The sequence below is a fragment of the Alligator mississippiensis genome, chromosome 1, assembly GCF_030867095.1.
Source record: "Alligator mississippiensis isolate rAllMis1 chromosome 1, rAllMis1, whole genome shotgun sequence".
Classification (NCBI taxonomy): Eukaryota; Metazoa; Chordata; order Crocodylia; family Alligatoridae; genus Alligator; species Alligator mississippiensis.
In genome coordinates, this window is record NC_081824.1 from 485,243,281 (window position 1) to 485,261,921 (window position 18,641).

Below are 18,641 nucleotides of genomic sequence, written 5' to 3' on the forward strand. Positions count from 1 at the left end.
TGCAAGTGAAAATAAAAAGTAATGGGTTAGATTACATGACTTTTACAGACAAACTGAAGATTTGTGCCTGCGGGGTTCATGACAGGGGTGCGGAGAGGAGACTGGGGCGCGAGAGCAGGGGCCCAGATGCCTGGGTCCTTGCGGGGCCAGGGCGGTGCTGAGGGCCTGGACGCCTGGGATCTCTGAGGGAGGGGCTGGGGGTGAGACCTGGGGGCTCGGATGCCTGGGTCCTCGGGGGCTGGGGGGTGAAAACAGTGCGTGGCTGTTTCTGGGTCTGGAGTCTAGGGTAGGAATCAATCCGTGTTTAGACCCAAAAAAGATCGCTAAAAAGCATTTTTCCAACTCCTTGAGTTGGTCTAATAAGATACTGGATTTACCCAAAGTTCCGTGTGTGTGTGGGGGGGGGGGACAGGGGCGTAAAGATCGGAGCTGTAAGGTCATCTACGTACCCACGTGACCAAGCCCCCATACACTTCGTGCTCTTCCCTTTCCCGTTTTTTGCCTTTTGCTTCTTTCTCCTTTTCTCCTTCCCTTTTTCTCTCCCACGTCTTTTCTTTTTCCCCCCGCCCCCGCTGGATGCGGGCGTCTTGCCCCAGGAAGGACAAACAACACACACACACACACACACACACACGTCACATAACACAGCAATGGCCTCGCTGCCCCGCGTCCACACCGGGCTGTCACGTGTGTCTTTGCCCCGCGCCCCAGCAGCGCCGGGGGGTGCGGGTGAAGCTGTGCTGGGCAGGGCGGGGGACAACGCAGTCCGCGGGTCTCATTTACATTAGATTTGCATATGCAGATATGGGCGGGGCTGACGTTCGCCTCTAGGGACGGGTGGGGTCCAAGAGGCTGCTGCCTCCTCCAATCGCGCCGCGCATGGCTTGCAAAGCAGGCTGGGAAGGGCCAGCAGCCCCCCCACACCCCGCCCCGAGTAGGACGTGCCGGGCGGGGAGGTGAGTTCCTTCCGCCCCGTCCCTCCTCCACGCCGAGTTCATGTACTGTTTAATTGTCCAGCTTCGAAGCATTTTCCCTTGACAGTTAGCCGATCCCTGCTTCTGGGGCAGTTTCAGCTGCATCTTCAATGCCAGAATGTCTTTCAAGTATGACTTTCAAGCGATCCATGTAGTCTGCTGGGGATTCTCCTTTGTTTTGCTTACAGTTATTTGTTTTGACCCAGTCAGTTTTCCTGGGGCAGATTTTAAGCATGGCCTCAAAAAGGCATTCTTGGGAACCTACTGAGCGACCTCCCATTCTGGGGTCTTGAGGAGGCCAATTAGCCTGTGCGATGAGGCAGTTACGGACCTTGGAGGGCAGAACACTTCCCATTAATTGGTTTAAATCTGCCCATGTTGGCTCATAACAATTGATTACAGTTTCCAGTTCCTCTCTAAATTTCTGGGGTTCTTCCCTGATATTGGGGAATTGCTTAACAGGGTTTAGGAGATCTCCTGAGACTGCCTGACTAACCCAGTCTCTTTCTATGACCAGGTTACAAAACACCTGGACGCAGGGGTAGGGGTTGACATCGTATACTTAGACTTCAGGAAGGCCTTCGATACGGTATCCCACCCCATACTGGTGAACAAGTTAAGACGGTGTGACTTGGATGACTACACAGTCCAGTGGGTGGAGAATTAGCTAGAGGGTCACACCCAGAGAGTCATAGTGGATGAGTCAGTATCAACCTGGAAGGGTGTGGACAGTGGGGTCCCGCAGGCCTCGGTCCTAGGACTGATACTCTTCAATGTCTTCATCAGTGACTTGGATGAGGGAGTGAAGTGTACTTTGTCCAAGTTTGTGGATGACACAAAACTGTGGGGAGAAGTGGACAACTACAAGCAGACCTGGATAAGTTGGACAAATGGGCAGAAAACAACAGAATGCAATTCAACAAGGAGAAATGCAAAGTGCTGCACCTAGGGAGGAAAAATGTCCAGCATACCTACTGCCTAGGAAATGACCTGCTGGGTGGAACGGAAGCAGAAAGGGATCTTCACAGTTCGAGTGGCCAAGGTCTGGAACGGGCTCCCAAGGAAGGTGGTGCTCTCCCCTACCCTGGGGGTCTTCAAGAGGAGGTTAGATAGGCATCTAGCTTGGGTCATCTAGACCCAGCACTCTTCCCTGCTATGCAGGGGGTTGGACTTGATGATCTATTGAGGTCCCTTCCGACCCTAGCATCTATGAATCTATGGTATGGGTGTGGCACACTAAAAAAAAATCAATTAGGTCTTCTACAGATTCATTCTCAGTCAATTGTGGGTAAAGTTGTGTTGGTGCTGATAATGTTGTTGATGGGGTATCCCCTTCTGGTGCATTTTTCTGTTTTATTTTTTTTATCTGAGATTTATTTTTTCTTGGGAGTCCTTAAGGCTGCAAACTTGAGATTCTTGATGTCTTTTGGAAGCTTTTGAATACCAATCAAAAATGTATCCCACTGGGTCTGTGGCGTTTTACTGCCTCTTGACTCAAGGGCTCCGAGGAGATGATGGATTTTTCTTAAATCAAATGTTCCCTCCAGAGGAAATTGCAAGCTAGCATCATCCCTGGTATACCAGTTCCATTTGTCTAGACACTTACAACTCTTATGGCCATAGTGTGTGTACATGTACAATGCTGGAGTCCCTTCTGCCGGAGCCAGTACCTCTTTAGACCCTCCGCTCCCCATATCCTTAACCTCAATTCACACAGGTCTTTCACACAGGAGAGGCTTATTGAGGGTGTCCGGTCAGGTCGTGAGATTTGCTAGCAGCACAGAAATGCTGTGGCTAATGTCCATAGCACTGGCACACAATGCAGTTGCTCACTGTTAGACACGGCTCATTCATGAGAGTAGGGGTAGGGAAAATTTGTCACACGACCCTGATCTCCTTCAGTCTAAGAGTTTCCACCTTGCACCCTTGCTTTCGAGGAGCACACAGAACAAGTCTGGTGTCCTCGGGGCGGCTGCACAAGGTTTCCTCTCCTAGCTTCAGAAAGACCTCATAGTTCTTTGCGGAACTTAACTCAATTCACACGAGGAAATACATTCCCTGACAACAGCAACACAGTTTCTTTGAGCTTTCTTTAACCTTAATTCACAGTTCCTACTTACATAGTGGGTCTGACAATTCTGGCAGCAAAAGGGCCGAATAGGGTAAGCCTCAAGCAGCGAACAGGAAGACACACAGGCAGTCTCTCACTTGAAAGACCCAATAGAGATTTCAAAAGGTTTCTTGCCTGAGTTTGCTGCCGGGGCATCAGTGAGGAGACTGGAAGAAGGGGTACTTTGTCCAAGTTTGTGGATGACACAAAACTGTGGGGAGAAGTGGACAACTACAAGCGGACCTGGACAGGTTGGACAAATGGGCAGAAAACAACAGAATGCAATTCAACAAGGAGAAATGCAAAGTGCTGCACCTAGGGAGGAAAAATGTCCAGCACACCTAATGCCTAGGGAATGACCTGCTGGGTGGCACAGAGGTGGAAAGGGATCTTGGAGTCCTAGTGGACTCCAAGATGAACATGAGCCGGCAGTGTGACGAAGCCATCAGAAAAGCCAATGGCACTTTATCATGCATCAGCAGATGCATGACGAATAGGTCCAAGGAGGTGATACTTCCCCTCTATCGGGCGCTGGTCAGACCGCAGTTGGAGTACTGCGTGCAATTCTGGGCGCCGCACTTCAAGAAGGATGCGGATAACCTGGAGACGGTCCAGAGAAGGGCAACTCGTATGGTCAAGGGCCTGCAGACCAAGCCCTATGAGGAAAGACTAGAGAAACTGGACCTTTTCAGCCTCCGCAACAGAAGGTTGAGAGGCGACCTTGTGGCTGCCTATAAGTTCATCACAGGGGCACAGAAGGGAATTGGTGAGGATTTATTCACCAAGGCGCCCCCGGGGGTTACAAGAAACAATGGCCACAAGCTAGCAGAGAGCAGATTTAGACTGGACATTAGGAAGAACTTCTTCACAGTTCGAGTGGCCAAGGTCTGGAACGGGCTCCCAAGGGAGGTGGTGTTCTCCCCTACCCTGGGGGTCTTCAAGAGGAGGTTAGACGAGTATCTGGCTGGGGTCATCTAGACCCAGCACTCTTTCCTGCTTATGCAGGGGGTCGGACTCGATGATCTATTGAGGTCCCTTCCGACCCTAACATCTATGAATCTATGCATCTATGACATTGCTGATATTCTTGCAATTGCCAAAGCATACACAAGGTGGCTTTCTGAAAGGTGGATTGTTTCTTCAAGATGCCAGTTATTTCAAGAGCAGTCTGGTTAACTCATTGCTAAAGATGATAGGTACTAACTAAATGTGTCTCGGTCAACTAGAGCAATAAGGGTCTTCAAGAACTTATCAATTTTAGGGCTTGTCTATCAAGTGAGCTCAATTTACTCAACTTGTTTGTTAAGGTTTCAATGTCAAAGCTATTGATCACTCCTGCGCTTGCTCTAGTTCTCTGTAGGATAGTATCGCTTATATCTCTCTTAACTCGCAGTGTATGTTCTAACTAGGGGGCACATCCTTTCAGCTGGGCTGATTTCCCACCCCCTGCCTGCTGTACTGCTGACTGCCTGCCCCCAGCCTGATCTAGTGTCAGGGATGGGGATTCAGCCCAATTGGGTAGACTCCCAGCCCCATGCCCTACCTAGTATGGGGATGCGCCCACCCACACTAGCACCGACTCCCCACCCCTCCACCCGCTCTAGTGCCAGGGATGGGCAGTCAGCCCAGCTGGGCTGATTTCCACCCCACCACCCAGTCTAGCGTGGGGTTTGGGAAGTTAGCCTAGCTGGGCTGACTTCCCATCCCCTGCCTGCTCTAGTGTCCAGGATGGGGAAGTCAGCCCAGCTGAGCTGACTCCACACCACACGTCCTACCTAGTGATGGGGATGAGAAGTCATCTCAGTTAGGCTGAGCTCCATCACCCCCTGCACTGGCACTGACTCCCTGCCCACCGCCTGCTCTAAGGCCAGGGATGGGAAGTCAGACCAGCTGTGCTGATTCCCTGTCCCAGCCCGGTCTTGCGCTGGAGATGGGAAGTCAGCCCAGCTGGACTGACTTCCGATCTCCAGCGCTATGGTCGAAACAGTTCGACTTTCAAAATATTTTGACTAGCCTCCTTTTGTTTCCAGGCTTTTTCAAAGCCCCCTTTTTTTTATTTTGATTTTGCTGTTTTGACCTTGAAACAAGTTGAAACAGTGTCAAAATGAAGTGGCCAGCAAAATTTCAGAGCCCCAGTGTTTATGGTGTGCAGAGGAGATCTAACACTTTAATAGAGGAAACTTCCCAAGGGCCTGCAGACAGAGACCTTGAGCTGCTACACTGCTTGTACCATGTCTCCATGAAGATTAAAACAGGCATCAAATCTTCCCCAGGGCATAATTTCATTGGAGGCATCAACATACCAAGTTCAGAAAGTGTAGTACCTGAGACTTTCTACGTGTTTCTTTGCCTGCTATGATCTGGACATGACGTATATGAAGACTGCAAGAGTGATTAGTGTCACACATGATTACTGTCTGTTGCCCAGGACACTGTGTTCTTGACTACAAATGGATGAAAAGATACTCCCAAGTACCTGGGACTTTGACTGACAATCCTTCAAGCACCAAGGTTTAAACAGCTTGTGCAGCTTTTGCATGCAGCAGGCCACTCTGTGAGTGGGGGCAGCGCAGTTCATTCTGAAGCCAAGAGCATTCGGGACCAGACCCAGGTCCCCCTCCCGTCCCCAGCACGACACTCACCCAGGCTCAGTGTTCACAGTCGAGTTGGCCCACGTGCCGTGGTGAGACTTCAGCTGCTCCTGCAGGGAGAAACAAGACGGTCTGTGGTGCTGGATGCCCACCCCAGAGCCAGCTGAAGGTCCTTTTCTGCAGAGCTGCTGCCAAGCCCATCACCCCCAGCCTGTCCCAGTGCATTAATCTGTCCTAAGTGCAGGACTTTGCACTTGTCCTTGTTGAACCTCAGGAGATTCCTTTTGACCCAGCCCTCCAGTGTGTCGAGGTCTCTCTGAATCCTAGTCCTGCTACTTCTCCCAGCTTGGTGTCATCCCTGAACTCCCTGAGGGTGCACTCAGCCATCTCCCAGTTCACTGATGAAGACATTGAACAAAACTGGGCTCAGGACCAACCCCTGGGGCACACCAGTTGATACCAGCTGCCAACTAGACATTGAGCCACTGCTTACTACCCATTGACCCCAATGCTTCAGCCAGTCTTCTGTCCACCTTGCAGTCCATTCATCCAACTTGGACTTCCTCAGCTTGCTACCACGAATGCTATGGGAGTCGGTATCAAAAGCCTTGCCAGTCACTTTGTCGTAGAAGGCAATCGGGTTGGTCTGGCATGACTTGTCCCTGGGGAATCCACACCGACTCTTCCCGATCAACTTCTTTTCTTCCCAGTGCTTAGAAATGGATCCCTCAAGGATCTGCTCCAGGATTTTTCCAGGGACTGAGGTGAAGCTGACAGGGCTGTAGTTCCCTGGATCCTCCTGCCCTTCTGTCATCTCCATTCTCTTGGGCTACCTCTGGCAGTTTTTCCTCCGTAGTCCCAGGGGTCTCCTCCAGCATCGAGTCAATGAGCTCCTCATGGTGAAGGATGCTTTGGAGCCTCCCCACCAACTCCTGTGATGCCCTTGCCTGTTCCCTGACAGACACCCCAGGAGGCACCACTCACACTGCAGGTGCTACTTGACCTGGCCCTCACCCGAAGGAACCTGCAAGTCACGCACGTGAGAGACCCCCAGCAGGACTGCCCTGCCCCGAGGTAGCTTCCTGGGGCCGGCCCCCCACTTCACCCACTGCCCCCGGGCCCAGCCGCCCTTCCCCTGTGTCGGGTCCATCATGCTGACACTCACCGGAGCTCGCCGAGGCTTTGCTCACCAAAGCTTTGCTCTCCAAGGCTTCCCTCTCCATGGCATCAGAGGCTTCGCTCTCCACAGCTTCCTTCTCCACGGCTTCAAAGGCTTCCCTCTCCTCGGCTTCTTGGGCTGAGAGAGAAGGAAGAGGGTTACAGTTCCTGAAATGCAGGCACTGGCTCCCCCAGACCAATCCCCCCCCCCCCATGCCTCACACCCTCCCATGCCAGCAAGAAGGTGCAGATGCCAGGGTGACAGACACCCTTATCACTCCCCAGACAGGAGCAAGGCCCAAGGCTCTGCCCAGCCTCCCCAGCACCATCTGACACTCCAGCAGCCTCTGCATCATGTATTCACTGTGCCCGTGTTTCAAAATGGCAGCAGCAGCACTTTAACTAAAGATCTTCGAACCAGCTTTTGTTAAATCACCCCCGCTGCCATTTTGAAGCACAGGATGCTGAATACATGTGACACTGCGGGCACTCTAGTTAGACCCTTCTCCCCACCTCAGAGCATGTGCATAGAGGCCCTGAGAGATTTTTCAACAGCATTTCAAATTTACGTGCAACCGCCATCCAGAAACTTGGTCAAATAACTTAAAGCTGGGTGTTGTAATTTAAAGAAACCTGCTCACTCACCAGCAAATGTTAAATTCAAACAAGTTTATTACAAGGGAAAAGGAGAACAGTGGTACTCCCTAAGCAAAATCTTTAACTGTAGCTCAAAATGGATCACAGTCACAGTCCGAGGCAACCCAACCTGGGGAGCTCCCTCCTAGCCCAGTCACCCACAGCTGCCATCCGGGGACTCGACCACTCATGGTCCAAAAGAAATTCCTTATTTGAGCCAGTATACTTTGTGCAGTGGGCATGGCATGAAGAAACCATGTGCTGGGCCGGACAAGACTCTGGTCAGGGATGTCCAGGGGAGTCCCCCAGTGCCACAGAGTCATGGTGCGGGGTGGCCAAGAAGGATTTCCATTTCTAATCCCAGCCCACAGCAAATTCTCTATTCAAGCCATTGTCCTTAGTACAGTCACTGGGGGTGGGGGGCTGTGCTCTGAGTTGACAGTGCGGCAGAGCCTAACCACGCTTTAAACTGGGCAATACTCTGGTCAGAGATGCCTGGGAGAATTGCCCAGTGCTGCAGAGTAATGGCAAAGGGTGGCCCAACAAGGACTTCCATCTCTAATCCCAGCCCAAAAAACAGTTCTTCATTCAAGCCGTTATATTTAGCACAGTTGTTGGGGGGGGGGGGGGGGGCTGTCAGACAGCAGCTTGGCATGGTCGAACCGCCTTTTGGGCTGGGCAAGTCTCTGGTCAAAGACGTCCAGGAGAGTCCTCCAGGGGCACAGAGGTATGCCATGGGGTGGCCCAAGAAGGATTTCTGGGTATAATCCCAGCCCATAATCCCATTCTTTATTTGGGTCCATGCATTTAGCACAGTGTCTGGAGGGTGCTGTCTGTTGGCAGCCTGGCATGTCCAAACCACAGTTTAGGCCATGCAAGTCTCTGGTCACAGATGTCCAAGACAGTCCCCCGGTCATGCAGAGATATTGTGATGGCGGCCCAAGCAGAATTTCTAGCCATAATCCCAGCCCGAAAGTCAGTTCCTTATTCAAGACATTATACTTAGTAGAGTGGGCATGGGGGCTGTTAGCTGGCAGCCTGGCATGGCCAGACCGCGCTTGGGGCCGGGCGGGACTGTGGTCAGGGTTCTTTGGGACAGTCCCCCAGTGGGTGGCCCAAGAAGTATTTTGCCTCATAATCGCATCCTAATCTGACTTTAGTTTAGGGCTCTGTACTTGATGTGAAATATCATTTTACATATTAATTAGTACAGATGCTAGCTAATGAAATGCTGTCTCTCTAGGATGTGTAATTCATTAATAACAAGTTTTTATTGGGTTTTATTTTAATTAGCTTTGGAAAAGGAACTGGGAATAAGGACCTGGGACTAGGGACCCAACTGCAGCCTCATGGGGGCTGCTCAATTTTCTGGCCGAGAAACGTCCAGGCGCCCCTGCCCTGGTCCCGGACCCAGCCCTGCTCGCTTCTTTGTCCGCTCGGGCGGGCTCCCTTCGAGGTGCCCCCGTCCCCGCGCGGTGCCCGAGCCCCCCCACAGCCCGGGGCGGCCCCGGCCGGGACGAGCGGCTGCGGCGGACGCGGACCCGGCACCTCCCGTCCCAGTCGCCTCCTTCCTGCGGGCAGGGCCCGTCCTGCTGCCCGGGATGGGGGGCGGTCTGTCCGGGCAGAGCCGGGCCGGGGCAGCGGGCGGGACGGGATGGAGCAGCCCCACGGCCCGGCGCTGCGCTGGGGTCTGTCCCGAAGCAGCCCGGCCCGGCCCTGCTCCGCGCTCGTCCCTGGCAGTCCCCGGCGGGGCGGGGAGGGGCGCGGGAGCAGGACGGGCTGCTGCGGGGAGGCGGGTTCGTCCCGCCCCGCCCCGCCCCGCCCCTCCTCCTGCCCGCCGAGCCCGGGTGCGGGATCCCCTTGCGCCGGCCCGGCCCACGGGCGCAGCGCGGAGGGGTAAGCGGGTGCGGGGGGAGGGGGTTGCGGGCCCCGCAGGAATGGGGGGGCAGTTGGGGGTGCGGGCCCCTGCTCTGGGGACACGGGTGCGGGCAGCGCTTTCCCCCCTCCGCCCGCCCGCTGCCCTGGCCATGGCCCGGCTCTGCCCAGACAGACCTCCCCTCTCCGCCCCGACCCACCCCGGGGCAGACCCGGGTGCTGGGGGGAACTGAGGGTGAAGGTAAGACGGAGATGGGGGCGGCGGAAGGAGGCTGGCGCGGGGCGGGGCTGGGAGGGAGGAGGGACACGCCGGGCCGGGAGGAGCCGCCCAGGCCGAGCCCGGCGCTACAGGCAGGGTCCGCGCACACCTTCCCGTCGGGGGAAGGTAGGACCCCACCCCCCCACCTTCCTCGCAAGCCTGGCTGCGGATCCGTGCTGCGGGGCATTGCTGTGCGGGTCGCAAGGAGCCCTGGGGACGGCAGCACCCCCCACCCCCACTGTGCAGAGATCTGGGCTGGCACGTGGCACATGCCCCCAAGGACCTGCCCCTGTCTCCATCCCCCCCTTCCCTCACCCTGGGGGGCTGCAGCCCCCAAATATCTCTTCTGTTTCTCCTCCTCCACGCGTCCTTGCAGGGACCTGCCCTCCAGGCTTTCCCGCTGTATTCACGGCCGGGTGCTTGTGTGCGGGCGTGCGAGTGCCCTGGTGCCCCTGCGTCCCGCTCCCAGCAGCCCCTTGCACACCTGAACCTGCCCGCCTGCGCAGGGAAAGTACGGGTTCCCGTCCCTCTAGACGCTGTGAATTTGGGACAAACGCTGTCCTTGGTCATGCAGCCCAGGACCGGGATTTGCGGTTCCTATTTGGGCACTGTCCCACCCAATCAGGGAGCGGGGGTGACCCTAACTGCAGGGCGGGGGCAGGAGGGAGCAGCCGATGGGCTGGGAAGGGGGGAGAGCTGCGGCTGCCCCATTTCTCCAGCCGGCCCGGTGCCCGCATCCTGCGCTGGGGCCGGAGGGGCAGGAAGGACGGCTCCGACACGGCTCCGAGTGACTCCACGCGGCGCCCAGCTAGGGAGGCGATGATCCAATTGCCCATGGATCCGGTTACTCCTTAGCCAGAGCAAGCAGGGAGCAAAAGCCAGCACACAGCGCTCACAACAGCCTTATTCAGCCTGGAGTCAGCTTCCGAGCTCCCCAAAAACCAACAAACCGGGGCCCTGCACTGAACAACACTTCTTTCGACATTTCTACAGCTTGGTTCACGCTCATTAAAATCCACTCCCCCTTCGCCCCTCCCCCCATTGTTCCACCCATTTCTCCTCCCATCACAAGCTCTGCCCTCATTACCATGGCATTGCCTATGCACGTTATTCATTTACATGCCTCTCTGCTAAGAGCTATGCATGCTAAGGCCAGGAACTCGGCGTTTCTCAGCCACTTGCTGATTGTTCCAGGTTTCTTGCTGACTTCAGCAGCCTCTCCAAGGTTTTGCTTCTAATTTATCTGCTGACAATAGCTGGTGGGCTGCATCTTGTTCTTCTTACGCAATGGGCTCTGTACTTTATAACACTACGACCTTGTTAGAAAACTGCTTGCCTAAACATTTGCAAGGTTATTTTTAATACATCATTCTGCCTTGCAGTCAGCAGCTCTGCTGAGACGCAGAAAAAAAGCCTTTATTCATCTGCAAATCCAGTGCTCTCCAAAATCTGAATATTGTAACCCTTACAGTTGGGAGCATCAGGGCTGGGAAGACCTTGGGCTGGGGGAGGATTACAGTCCTGGGTCTCGGATCCATGCTCAGATTTCCGCTCTCTACTTTCCCACAGGTGTTCCTGGAGACCGGACACTGTTGAGAGGCGCCGTGCACAAGTGTACAGAGAGCGAGAGCCCAGGCACCAGCCGGTGAGATCCCTGCTGGGGAGACGTGGCTGCTGCGCTGGAGCCCGTGGCAGCCGTGGGCCTCCCCTTCCCAGCGGGAGCCGGAGGAGCAGGACACAGAAGGTGTGCAGGAGGGGCTGAGGGTGCAGAAGTCCCTCGTGTCGCCCAGACCGGAACCGGTCCAGCACCGAGAGCTGTGGGGCAGGATGCGACGCAGGCCATGCAGCCCCCTTGCGAGGCCGAGCTGCCCTCCGCGACCCCACAGCTGGCAGCGCGGGATGAGCTCCCCACCCCAGAGCCCTGGCGCCAGCTCTTCCGTGGCCTGCGCTACCGGGAAGCCGAGGGCCCAGGGAAGATTTGCAGCCACCTGCGGGAGCTGTGCCGGCGCTGGCTGGAGCCCCAGCGCCGCAGCAAGGAGCAGATGCTGGAGCTGGTGGTGCTGGAGCAGTTCCTGGCCATCCTGCCCCTGGAGATGCGGAGCTGGGTGTGCGGGTGCCGCGTGGAGACGTGTGCCCAGGCCGTGGCCCTGTCCGAGGGGTTTCAGCTGGGGCAGGCAGAGGACGAGAAGCTCCAGGTGACAGCCTTTGTTTGGTGCCATCTGCACCTCCACGTGTCGGGGGATGTTCCCCCCCAGATCCCGGCTCCCCAGCGACACATGTATCTCATCCCCAGGTCACCGTGCGTGTGAAGGTCGAGGAAGGGTCCTCAGACCAGATGCAGCCCCCAGGGGCCCTGCCAGAGCCTGGTGATTCCTGGGAGCAGCAGCCCAATGCCCATGGTGAGGACAGGCCTCTGGAGGAGGCAGGAGATCTGAAAACCCCAGAGCCCGAGGTCGAGCTGCCTCATGTCCCGAAAGAGGAGCCCCCACCCAACCCGGATCCAGGTCCTTACCAGCTTTTTTGATGTACAAGGTTAACATAGGCTCGACATGCAAATAGTAGCAGTTACCTCCCCACACCCCCCGCCATTATTACTGTTGGTTAGTGGGTTTAGGTCAGTTGAGTTTGGGGGACAACTAGGTAGAAAACAGGGCTGGGAGTGGGGTCGCAGGCTCCAAACAAATGCTGCATGGGGGGACAGCGAGCGGAGCAGAGCGGGCAGTAGCTGGTGGCTCTTGAATGAGTCCAAGGAGCCAGGGGCAGGTGAGGTGCGGGATGAAGTCCTGGCATGCAGTTAGGAGCCTGGGCGGCTGTCCTGCGGTTGGGGTGAGCGGCTGCAATGCCTGCCCCTGCCCGAGACAGGGCCACAAGGTTAGTACCTGTGTGGCTGGGGTGGGACAGGGCTCTGGTCCCTGTGGGTGGTGTAGTCCGCAGGTTTGTCATTGCCCTGAAATAGAATAGTTTTCTGAAAGCATACTGTTAGGTTTACAATAATTTGGATTTTTAAGAAGTATTAGCTTTACAGCTGAATACAAGGCATGACCTGTGGCCTAGTAATGTAGCTGACCACAAGGCAGAATGATAGCTAGGCCTTTGCTTGTGTCAAGTAATCATTTTAACTGCAACAAGCATTTTCTGAGTTAAAAAGTGAATCTGTGTCTGTGTGCTAAAAAAAATCAGCTACAGCTAAAAGTAAGATAAAACAGAGAAACCAGTGTTTGAGCTTACTGGTTGTGTCCTTGAGAAGTATCTTCTACTGTGTAAGGTTTTGCTAACATAATGTTACTGTTACTTAACTTTTAGCTTTTAAAAAGTGCTAGTTCAGCTTAATAGAAATATGCTGTTACAAAGATTTATAGAACACCACCCCAAATATTGCTTTTTGTTAACCATATAGTCTTGCTTTGTTATAAAAAGTATAAAAGATCGCCTCACCCTTGGGGGGGGGGGGCATTTTGCCTTTTGCTGGCTTTATGGTCTTTGCTCGAGCAAATAAACAGCTGTCTTTCTTTACCCGCGTTGTCTGTCAATCAAATTACAGCTAGACAACAGACCTTAGGGAGGTTTCTCCCACCACAATTTGGCACCCCAGATGGGACCCGTCTAGCTTGACGCCTTTGGAGACCTCCATCCCCCGACACCCCAGCGCGCACCAGGTGAGTTCACCTATTGGGTTAGTCTCGGGAGGTGGACGGTCCCCTCAGGATCAATAAGGCGGGATCCTCAAGTCGGGTAAAGGAACGGTACCGGCGAGTACCTCAGGTCAGGTATGTTTTTGGTTTCTATCTGGTTTCTGGTTTTCTGGTTTTACCTCTAGAGGTCTATGGAAGCAGTCTTTGAGGGTATCTGTCTGCTGATCTAAATGCTGATAGAGCCAGCAGCCTCGCCGAAAGGCAAAAGACACAGATATAAGGTAGAAATGCTATTATAACGGCCAATGACTAGGGTCTCGAACTCAAGACGCCCCTCCTCACGGAGAAAGCCAGTGGGGTCCGAGAACACCGGTTGTTGTACGTGAACGAAACAGCTTCTAGGCAGGTAGAACTTAGGGAAATAAGACTGCTTGTGCTTGGATATAATCATGGGTTCCGGTCTAGGGAAAGTTATTCCTGATTCACCCCTTGATTTTATGATTAAGAATTGGAAACATTTGGAGGGATGGGCGGAACTGTCCAAGTCTCGTATGGCAGAACTCTGTTTAACTAATTGGATGTCTTATACGTCCCAGTTAGATTTGGGAAGACAATGGCCAGAAAATGAATCATTTGACCTAAATCGTCTGGCTGCCTTACGAAAGATCTTGGAGGACCTCCGCCCTGGCCAAATTAGTTATTAGTATTTATGGGACAACGTTGCTAGCAAGCAATTAAAACCTTTAGCCTCCCAGACCCCTGCACCTTTTCCAAATCTGTTAGCTCCCCTTCTATATCCAAAACCTGCTGCACCACCGTCATATTCAGAAGATGATTACAGACCCATGCCTAGGCCCCCTAACCTACCATTGATACCACCCCAAATGTTTGAACCCCAAAACATTGCCCCTGGGCCAGCCGAGGGACTGGGAAGTCTTCGGGAGGCATCACTTCGATTGTCTCTCTCAGAATCCCCGAGTCCCGGATCTGGAGATGGGTCCAGAGATCCCTCTCCAGATTCCAGTTCTACTCCGATTTCAAATCGCACTCATCAAAAATTGTCTAAGCCTGAACTTCAGTTACCTCTAAGAGAATACCCTGTGCCTGGCGAGGGTAGAGAAGTTATCAGTCACTGGACACATGCTCCGTTCTCCACCACAGACCTCTTGAACTGGCAAAAAAAACACCCCCAGGCTCAGAGATGATCCCGAAGTAGTTCTAAGATGCTTCAAAACCATTTTCATGACTTATAACCCCTCCTGGTCAAATGTCATGCAGCTTCTCGAAAACCTCTTAACTATGGATGAGAAGACTCAAGTACTACGCCATGCTGACCAATTTCTAGCCGATCAGCCCCATGAAAACCACCCCATGCCTAATGGCGTGCTCAGGCAAAATCCGAATTGGAATTACAATCAGGAAAGGGGGCAAAATTCAATACAAATGCTGAAAGACAACATTTTAGAAGGATTAAAGAAAGCAGGAGACAGAACTACAAACTGGTCCAAAGTGACAGCTACTGTTCAGGGTCCCAAAGAACACCCTTCAGACTATTTTAAAAGACTCTGTAAAGCTATACGTCAGTATGGAAACATGGACCCCGAGACACCTGCCACTTTGCCTGTGTTAAGACTTGTGTTCATAAGTCAGGCTAGCGAAGATATTAAAAAAAAGCTTCAACATAACACTGAGGGTGTTGAGGGCAAATCCATGGCAGAAATCTTAGCCATTGCTACTAAAACTTTTAATGAAAGGAAAAAAAAAAGAAGAAAAAAAAACAAAAAAAAAAAATCAGTCCAGCATTCGCATGTTGGCAGCAGTAATACAGCCCACAAATGCCTATAAAACCAATCTGCCCCATGGCCCGAGGCCCTTTGTGCCTAGGCAACCGGGCCGTACCTACCAACCGTATGGGCCCAACGTATGTCATTACTATAAACAGGAAGGACACTGGAAAAGAGAGTGCAAGTTAAGACCAAAAAGATCCCCAAGTGATAACCCTAAAAATCAAAAATTCAAGAACCCTCAGTTCACTACTGTTACCCCAGATCTTGCTCAAAACCAATGTGACGACTGATGTGATGAGGGAGATTCTACATGCCACTTTCTGCAACTATCCTCTGTCCAACCTAAAAAAGTCACCCTAAACTGCAGTGCTCAAGATCCCCTAATACCCTTAAAGATAGGAGAACACGTCTACGAGTGCCTGCTAGACACAGGGACAACATTTTCCAGTATTTCCAAAGGACAACTTTCACCAAGTAAAAAACAAGTCACTGTTATGGGAATTAAAAAAAAACCCTTCCGTTGCTCATTTTCACAACCCACGAATATAAAAATTGGCCCCCTCTCAGCAGAACACTCTTTTCTTCTAGCAACTGGCCCTGTTAACCTTCTTGGACGGGATCTTCTTTACAAACTACAAGCCACCATACAGTGCTCACCTGACGAAATTATTCTAACGTTTCCGTCCTCCCTGGTCCCAATAATAGCCACAGTGCTTGCAGTTACAGAAGACTCAAGCTTGCAGTCTCTTCCCCTTGTTCTAAAAGAAAGGGTACCCCCAGAGCTTTGGGGCCTCACCTCCAGCTCGGTTGGACTCCTAAAATCTGCAGATCCTGTCAAAATTCTAATTCATACCAATCTTGAGCCACCTAAAGTACCCCAGTATCCTTTGAAAGCAGAAGCTATTGAGGGACTCAAGCCTTTAATTAAAGATTTTTCTAAACAAGGAATTTTAATTCCCTGTCAGTCCCCCTATAACACACCTATACTTCCAGTAAAAAAACCCAAGCCTGGTCCAGACGGGAAACCTGTATATCGTCTGGTTCAAGATCTCAGACAAATTAATAAATATGTCATTCCTCGACACCCGGTTGTTCCTAACCCCAATACTATTTTAACTGCAATACCCCCTGACACTGCTTTTTATACCGTAATAGACCTCTGTTCTGCTTTCTTCAGCATCCCCATCCACCCTGAATCCCAATATCTTTTTGCCTTCACCTGGGATTCTTCTCAACTGACCTGGACAAGGTTACCCCAAGGATATATAAAATCTCCCAGCATTTTTTCTCAAATTCTTCACAAAGATTTGCAAGATGTTACTTTTCCTAACTCCTCATCCCTTCTAATATACATGGATGATTTACTCTTATGCTCTGCCTCATCATAAGCATGTATTCAAGACACCATCATTTTACTCACTGCACTAGCCGCCAAAGGCCACAAGGTATCACCAAATAAGCTTCAGTTTTATAAATCCACTATTAAATACTTGGGCCACATTTTAGAGCCTGGCCAAAGATGCCTGAGTGATGACAGAATCCAAGCTATCCTAAATATTCCCAAGCCTATAACAAAGCGTCAAGTTCGGGGTCTGCTGGAAATGGTGGGGTTCTGTCGCTCCTAGATTCCAGCCTTCGGAAAATTAACCAAACCACTTGTACAGCTTACTACAAAAGAGGCAGAAGAGCCAGTCTTTTGGGATCATAAAGCTGCCCATAGTTTCAATAATATAAAATCTGCTTTAACTTCTGCCCCTGCCCTAGGGCTACCAGATTATCAAAAACCTTTCACCCTCTTTGTCCATGAGCAACTAGGAGTAGCCTCTGAGATACTTATTCAACCCTTAGACAACACCCAACGCCCGGTAGCTTACTTCTCTACACAATTAGATCCAGTGACAAAGGAGAGAGTAGGCTGCCTTCGTACAGTGGCAGCAGCTGCAATTATAGTCAAAAAAGCCCAAGAATTAGTCCTTGGATATCCCCTTATCCTCAAGTCTCCACATGCAGTTGCCCTACTTCTACTCCAGAAAAATACTCAACATTTTTCTCATCAGAGAATAAACAAGTATGAAACCACACTTTTAATAGCTACAAACCTGGTCATAGAGAGATATAATACCCTGAATCCGGCTACTCTATTACCTCTACCCAGCAACGGGAAACCAGACTCTCACAATTGCCTTCAAGTTACAACATTTTCAGACAAACCCAGGGTAAATCTTAGTGACCTACCCTTAGACAACCCTGACTTGATTTTTTTTATAGATGGCTCTTCAAAATTAGTAAATGGAGTTAAAAAAACGGGTTATGCAGTAGTAACTCCATTTAAAATACTTAAAGCTGAACCACTGCCTGGGCAGTTGAGCTCGCAGGCAGCTAAACTTACTGCCCTTACACGAGCTTGTCAATTAGCATTGGGCCACTCTATAAATATTTAAACTGATTCTAAATATGCCTTTGGAATCTGTCATGCCACTGGACAATTATAAAAACAGAGAAGATTTATGACAGCTTCTGAGACTAAAATATCAAATGCTAAACAAGTTAATAATCTCCTACAAGCTATAATGTTGCCAAAAACATTAGCGATAATGCATTGCCCAGCCCATACCAAAAAGGGAGATCAAGTCTCAAAAGGCAATGCCCTGGCCAATGCTGCAGCTCAAACAGCAGCCTTACAACCACTATCCGCCCTAGCCTTCCAAGCTCAAATTCCCCAGTCAAAGGCATATTTGGGAATATTGCTAGAGCCAAAAATATACGAGTCTGCACCACCTTTAAAACAACAGAGATAAAAAGCGGCAGGAGCCACCTGTAAAAAAGATGGAATATGGCGATTGCCAGATAAAAGGATAGTGTTACCTAAAGCAGCTCTTAGACCCTATCTACAACAACTCCATCAAAGTGAGCATTTAGATTATGAAAAACTTGCCACTATCACTAACAGGCTGTTCTACGCACCCGGAGTCTACCAGGAAGCAAAAAGGCTTTTAAAACACTACAGTATATGCAAAAGGTTTAATATAAAAAAAAAAAAAAAATCAGAACCCCCTGGGGCCTGCCCCGGGCTTATGCTCCCTTTAAAAGACTACAAATAGATTTTGCTGATATGCCTAAAGACAATGGATACAAAAACCTCCTAATAATTGTTAATCAACTCACGGGGTGGATAAAAGCTTTCCCCACCAGAAGAGCTACAGCACAACAAGTAATAAAAATACTCCTTAATAAAATTATACCCAGGTTTGGTCCTCCACGTATCATTAAAAGCGATCAAGGATCGCATTTTACTGCTGACATAAACAAAACACTGGCCAGCTGCCTAAAAATAGAATAAAAATTCCATACCCCTTGGCACCCAGAAAGCTCAGGACAAGTAGAGAAAATAAATCAGACCCTGAAACAAAAAGTTAAAAAGCTATGTGCTGAGAGCGGGTTAAAATGGACTAAGATTCTCCCACTGGCCCTTATGTCCATCAGAACTACCCCCAGGAAAAAACTAAAGCTCAGCCCTTACGAGCTGCTGTTTGGACACCCTGTTCCCCAACATTTCCCCTTATTACCGGCTCACACTTCTTCTCTTTTAGGTGATAAAGGACTCACCTCCTATATTTTA

General features: G+C 51.3%; 1 pseudogene; it reads left to right on the forward strand.

The window, feature by feature from the left end:
* LOC106739790 (zinc finger protein 135-like) overlaps positions 1-18,641 on the forward strand; it is a 53,834-nt pseudogene that overhangs the window by 14,194 nt on the left and 20,999 nt on the right.